The 7197-nt window shown below is 37.7% G+C and overlaps 1 long non-coding RNA gene across 1 annotated transcript; it reads right to left on the minus strand.

Annotated features, from left to right (window-relative positions):
* Positions 1-534: 534 nt before the first annotated feature.
* On the minus strand, positions 535-2202 carry LOC124639885. Its single transcript, XR_006985505.1, has 2 exons — positions 1408-2202; positions 535-862 (listed from the first exon to the last, which is right to left on the minus strand). It is a non-coding gene; the product is annotated as an uncharacterized LOC124639885 (long non-coding RNA).
* Positions 2203-7197: the final 4995 nt, after the last annotated feature.

A 7197-nucleotide genomic window follows, 5' to 3' on the forward strand; every position in this document is an offset into this window, starting at 1 on the left:
TATTGGTGACGTCAGGAAATACGCTGATGACTGATGGAGGAAATGGAACAAGGAGTAGTGGACTTGGTACTGCAAGCTGTGATCGATAATGGTGTCTTATAAAGTATGGTGATGATTATGGCATTGATTTTGGATAATAAGAAGGAAAGGAATGCCTTTTGGGAGAAGTTTTTTATATCTTTATTTGTAAAGCTGAAGAGTTTTTTCGAACGTGGTAATTTTAGAAAAGATTGCAAAGCTTCTTTCGAGGATAGATGTATGCATCGAGAAGATGTATATAATATGTAACGAGGAAGGCTGAGGGCTAGTTTTTAACTGGCGAGAACTAATTCCCACGGGACGCGGGTGAAGCCGTTGACGAAAGCTAGTATGTCTATTGTAAGACAAATGGCAAATAAAAATTTTAAATCACAAACCATTTGGTTTGTTATAGTTGGCAACGTAAATCAATCAGCGGGCTTGAATGGAGCCTCTTGTAACCTCCACCCGTTTGATTCCCACCTACGAGGTGATAGAAATAAAAAAACGGGTGTGTACCTTTTAAAAAAAATGTATAATGGAAAAAAGAACCACAGCCGGAGGCACACAAAGATTTGATTTGTGGGTCGTGAGTATAACTTTGTCTGAAGTCACTTCTGCAGGGATAGGTACTCCCCTGTAGTGGCGGCGAAAACACGCCGCTGGCCGGAGATGGAAGTAGGCCGAGATGTACTGCAGTGCTGTACGGTGACGTCACAGGGATGGAGACGGTGCTGACGTGCACGCGGTGCTGCACGAAGCTATCGCGACGGCGACACCTCGGCTCGTAACAAACCGAACACGAGGCTGCTGCTGCTGGCGTCTTATAGCCGGGTGGAAAAACCTGGAATCACCGTTCGAGCTAATCAGAACTCGGCCTAATAACTTCCGTGCTGGAGTACCACTGACGACAACGAGGATGAGTTACCTATCTAAATGTAGTAGCATTGACGTGGCGGTACTACAGAACGGAGTTTACAAAAAAAAAAAGGAAAAGAAAATAGAATTAAACAGAATTAACAGTTGAGTTGATTAACAGTTAAAAAAAAGAAAAGAAAATATAATTAAACAGAATTAACGGTTATGGCAGTTACAAAAGTTAAAAAAAATATTTAAAATTTTAATTTGGAAAAAATTATTAACACTTGAAGGTACTTCGAATTTAGAATGACGCAACATTTTTTGTAATTTGCTAATGCTTTTCTTAACTATTGCCAGCTATAACTTGTAGATTAAGCCATCTAAAACTAGCAATACGGCAAGAATAAGCACAGCGGTACACAGAAATACAAATTGAAATATGAAAAGCTGCAAATAAAGACAAAGTGAAGCACAAAGCTGGAAATAACTGCATGAATGATATGAATATGTGTGCTATTCAAAACTTACCCTAATTCGGGATTTCCACACAACAAATATACTGAATCACTTGATTTAATAAAATTAATTTTCAAAATTAAACGGCCGTGTCTGCTAGGGCGCTTGCCACGACGGAATTTGGTTGGAGGTCAACGCACACACCAGTCTAGAAGCGACCAGCGAGCGAATGTCAATCCGGCGCTGCGCTCACGCCCGCCGCTGCATCGATCAAAACCCTTCGTTCCGTTCATTCCGCGCGTTCCTAACCCGCGCACAAACAAAGACTAGCATTTGCAAATCATGTAACGTTCCGTTACATTACCCCCGGTCCCTCATAAGGATTTTATTTTAAAAATAAAATCCGCATGACAAACTCGTTACCATACCCTTTTATTCATACTTTCATTTCAATCATGCCTCACCTCTCAAAACCAATCATACCAGACATCACACGATATTATAATCATGCGACGTGTCCTACCATACCAAAAAAATCAAGCGACTATTAGTCGTCACTAACTTTGGTAACAGATCTTAAAAGTTTAATAGTGAAAGGGGAAACGTAACAAAGATCGTGTTTATTTTAAGGTAGAAATTTTCAAGTCCTTAATATGCCAAGACCCTAAATTTTTACCGGACATGTCTTCCAAGACATATACAAGTGGTGACAGCTTTTGAATGACCCGGCATTTAATGTATTTGGGAGCTAACTTCTTACTAAAGTGCTTATCCTTATCGCTCAGAACGTAAGCACGTTTATACACTATATCACCAATATTGAATTCAAAAGATTTACGTCTTAAATTATAATATGACGTATTTTTTGCATGATTATGATGTACATAAGAAGTATATTGTTGTGCAGCTAATTATATTGGTGACATCAGGAAATACGCTGATGACTGTGGAGGAAATGGAACAAGGAATAGTGGAGTTAGTTCTGCGAGCTTTGATCGATAATGGTGTCCTTATGATGATTAAGACTTTGATTTTTTGAATAATAAGGAGGAAATGCAGTCTTTTTTGACTTTTATTTCGTGTAATAACTGTAAATTATATTTTAAAATAAACTAAATCTATATTTACTATCTATGTTATAAATGTGCTATTCCTTTCCTTACCGAAAAGAATATCTTTTGAGCGAGGTTTTTTTGTAAAACGGAAGAGTTGGTTTCGCGCTTATATCTGGAATCACTGCAGCGACTTTGAAAATTAGTTTCAGTAACCCTGATAGCTCAGATAGTTAGGTATAATGAATTATAGAAGAAGGCGAAGTAATTACCAATGGACGTGGATTGACCCGTTGGCGAGTCCTAAGTCATTATAAGGCAAATTGCAAATAAAATCTCCATCTTAAAGGATCACTTTAATCCAAAACGAGAACTATCCTTTTGAACAGCCAAAACGAAACCACGACCATCCTTCCTCTCCAGCTTTTACAATTCTAACAATATTACCATAGAGCTACATATCCTTTATATCTAGATTGTGCTGCGTGCCACGGGGGGTAGCTCTCACAGATCGCGACGCGTAGTTATCTAGACCGACTCCACCGCCGATATGTTTTGTAGTCCGAGGCCGAAGCTGCGCTGTTGTGGACGCGTGACCATAGAGCTAGTAACGAATAGAGGAGGGCAAAAAAGGTGTTGTTTGAAAGTTTTATTAACTCAACTAAGTTTTTTCCTAAATCTTCACAGATCTTACTTACGGTTGATCTGGCATGAATTGATTGCTAATCTTGTCTTGCTGTTAACATTGATTTTACTTGTTTGTGATTTATTTCTTGTTGTGTTGTAACATTCACTTTAAACTACCACACAGGTACAAGAAAATTACCAATGATGGATGCCGACGTCAATCTAGCAATATCTTCGTGACTTGCCGAATCAAAGACTGTCACTTAAGAGATTTACACATTATGATATATTTCAGATACACAGTCACTAAAATCGAAAGCCAGAAATTAGTAGAAGGTGACAGTTGATATAATTTAATTAAAAAACTAACCTATCTTTCCTCACCCAGCTCAAAATCGTGTCCTCTCTAAACAAAGCTACATCCAGACCCCACCATAGCGTGTGGCTACCCGAAATTTAGATGTCACAAGTGCAGGTTTCTGCCTAATGTCCGGCCAGCTAGTTTGTTACTGCCGTGCGGTGTACAAGATGGAAGATAGCAGCGAATTATATGCTCTTCCAGCTTAATGGTAACGCTTTACTTTGAAATGTATGCGTCCTATTTGCATGGATTGATTGATGGTCCATTTTGGGGGTATTTTGAGTATGTTTTATATGGATGATTTAGTGTCAGGTCAAATGCTAGAATGAAAAAAATCATTTTGCCTGTAATCGTTGTCAATAATCGGTTATTTCTCAGGTTTTTGGCTAATGTCCGGCCAGCTAGTTTGTTACTGCCGTGCGGTGTACAAGATGGAAGATAGCAGCGAATTATATGCTCTTCCAGCCTAATGGTAACGCTTTACTTTGAAATGTATGCGTCCTATTTGCATGGATTGATTGATGGGCCATTTTGGGGGTATTTTGAGTTTGATTTAGTGTAAAGCTCAAAATTTGAATTTTTATCGCAATTCATTTTGCACGTAATCGTCACCTCTATTCCTTAGAACTGCTTATAAGGCTCTAAGTATAAATCCCCAGCCGATTATCGGTGACTAGTTTTATGTAAAAGAAAATAGAACACACTGATAGCAATAGTGCAAAGGACACATCCTACAAAAAATCGGTCAGAAAATTCTGGTCGGGATGTCCTACAAAATCAGCCTAATTATCTATCCTACAAAAAATCTGACGTGGGTGGGCAACCTGAAGCATTCCCAAACCACCTACAAAAGATACACATTAAAATTAGAATTTAATAAAAATGGAAGTATGCACAAAATAAGACATCATCATAATCATTACACAAAAACAGAAACCAACAACTTAGATAAATCAATCCGCAAGCATAATAAGGTTGCACACACACGCTGCGACAAAGCGACACAAATGACGCGCCGGCGATCAACAAGCCCGCTTGTTATTCAATAACCGTCCCGGGCGATATCAATTTATCACAGGTTCAATGAAGGCGAAACTATATTTCATTGCTGTACAACCTGACATTGAATCTCCGATCGTATCTGCGGATAGATTATGAAGTTCCACCCCTCACACAAATTTCAACCTTACCTCTTTAACTTACAGTTCAATTTCATGTGTGCTTGCTAATGGAGTTGTGATCTTTTGATGGGGTATGTAAGGTTGCATATTGACGTCATCCGAAAGGGAGTAGGCAGTCGAATGCAAAACGGTTGAACCATGGATTTGGCATATGTTAGAGGGTGGTAACTATTGTCTGACACACGGTTCATTGGCGAATTGCTGAAAATTAATATCTTACTATTTGATTTTCCAAAAATCAAATGACTGACTGACATAATATAACAAGGATGTTAATAAAAGATTTGAATTGTTAACATCATATTAAGCCTGAACATGGTGGTTCCCGCCTCTCATCTTACAGATGGACATAAGTTATAGTCAGTAACTCCATGTACAATCCATACAAATCAACACAGTTGGGAAATGACTAGGCAGATTGCACTTGTTACGACGTAAGTTTTATATACGTAGCAATTCTGAAAATGAAACCATAGCAAATTAACAAAACCTTATTCAACATATTAAAGCAGGTCTCAATTTTTTCCTTATTTTCATAATAAATTAAAGTTTATCGTCACTCAGTAAGACACAATGATGAAATTATTAAACGCTGCCTCAAAGTATTAGGTGTTCATGTACTGAAAAATCGCGAAACAACACCCAAACAAATCGCCCGTATGTATCCCCCCTAATCTATATGTCTTAGCTGATTCGAGCGGCTGTATTTCATATCGAAACTATGGAGCATGCTACTAATTGCCGGCAGTCGTGTGTAATGCGACAATTCCATTTGTCTGTCTGTCTGTGTCGCCCTTTGATTGAGCCCGTGTATTGCTGAATTTTGTACCGTGAGGATAGTTGTACTTGCTTGTTTTGATTCGACTGTGATTGGAGGTGTATATTGTATCAATCTGGTTCTACAAACCTAATAGACAGGCATGTATTGCTGGGCAGTTTGTTGCACCATTTCTTCTTCGCAGCAAAAACATATAGGAAGTGGTGAAGGGCGGGCGTTTAGTGCACTGTCTTTTGTTTTTGATGTTCAAAAGTGCTGATAAATCAGCCCAATTTGATTAAACGTTTTTGAGTGTGTGTGTGTTTTAGACTTGTGCTTAAAAATTACAAACTCTTCTAAGGATTAGTGCTACATTATTGGTACCTTAACAGGAATACTTCCAAAATTAAGTTGACAGACGTCGAAATACGACGCCGAAATGCCATTACATCATCTCCATTTCCCGTTCCGACTTTTATAGAATCGTTCAATAAGGAATGTTTAATCTAACCCCCCAATGCCATCAAACGCCACAAATTAACAATTCCAACTTTCAATATACGTCGTAACCCTAAAAAGCGGTGGCGGGCAAAAACGACCAAGTTAATAGGATTGACAAGATTCTCGGCGACCAATAAAAAGATGGGGCCCGATCCCATAAAACTATAAGGAGGAAATATGTCTAGTGGATATTTTCTGAGCTATAACCGTGACCATTCGGGGTTCCGAATGTCATACCAATGAATTCATGTCTCACAATTTTTTTGCACGGTTTATCGCGTTTCTTTATTACGGTCCGCCATTTTTTGGTTGTTGGGTATGTATTTTTATGGGCAGCGTTTGAGGGTTGGTCTGGACCGCGAATTTGTTTATAGCACACATATTGGTTTTGGTGATCGCTTTTCTCTTTTATTTTTATTTTTTAATAATGCTGTAATAGGGCCTTGTTATGTTTATTTCTATTTTATGTGGAGATGTTAAATGTGTGGACACTGGGGACTGATTTTGATATGCACGCACATGTGGGAAGAAATATGTGTATTCTGAGTACCTTTTAAGGTTTTAAGTATACGAGCAAGGCCAGTCTATACGAGCCAATGTACATCAGGAGATGTAAAGGATGTCTAATAAAAAGTTAATAAAAAAAGGTTTGCCAGTTGAAATTAAAACCCAATAACACTCAAAAAGAACATAAAACTTATTCAATACTCGAAATACATTCATCTATTTATTACACCCATCATTCCCATTAAGTATTTCACGACAAAATACCCATTCAAAAACAATTAAACGACAAATGGAATGCATCCAATATCTTATAGAAAATGACATAATTATGACACAAGAGTAGGGTGACATCAAATACTCAGATAATAAGACAAAGCACTGAATACAAAGGGCTGTATTAAAAATAGGAGAATTGTGGCCACCCCCGATACGGAGGGCTTTCGACTCGATCTTACGGAGACATCCATTAGGTATTATTGAAAATTTTAATATCAAAAATTGCGGAGGATTGTTTTTATGTTGCGATACGATTTGCGGTAAATTCAGGCATTGATTTAGGTAATAGTGTCGCTTGAAAAGAAAAACTTCAGTTTAGTAATAATAACCTTTTTTCAGGTAAGTTTACTGTATGCTAATTTAATAGTCAAAAAATCTTTAAAATGCAAAAAATATTTCGTAATTTTGTTGTCACAACAGTAACACAGGGAAATGTGTTTTAGGAAAATTCTTATACTGAATGGGAAAGTTACTTAGTTATTAAATACACGCTCAAATTAGTTTAATATAAGTTTGGGTATTATTGATATTAACCGTTGATACCTTTTTAGCAATATATTCCACAGGCGTTACGACATCATCACGACATCCTCACGACTA

The sequence above is a fragment of the Helicoverpa zea genome, chromosome 19, assembly GCF_022581195.2.
Source record: "Helicoverpa zea isolate HzStark_Cry1AcR chromosome 19, ilHelZeax1.1, whole genome shotgun sequence".
NCBI lineage: Eukaryota > Metazoa > Arthropoda > Insecta > Lepidoptera > Noctuidae > Helicoverpa > Helicoverpa zea.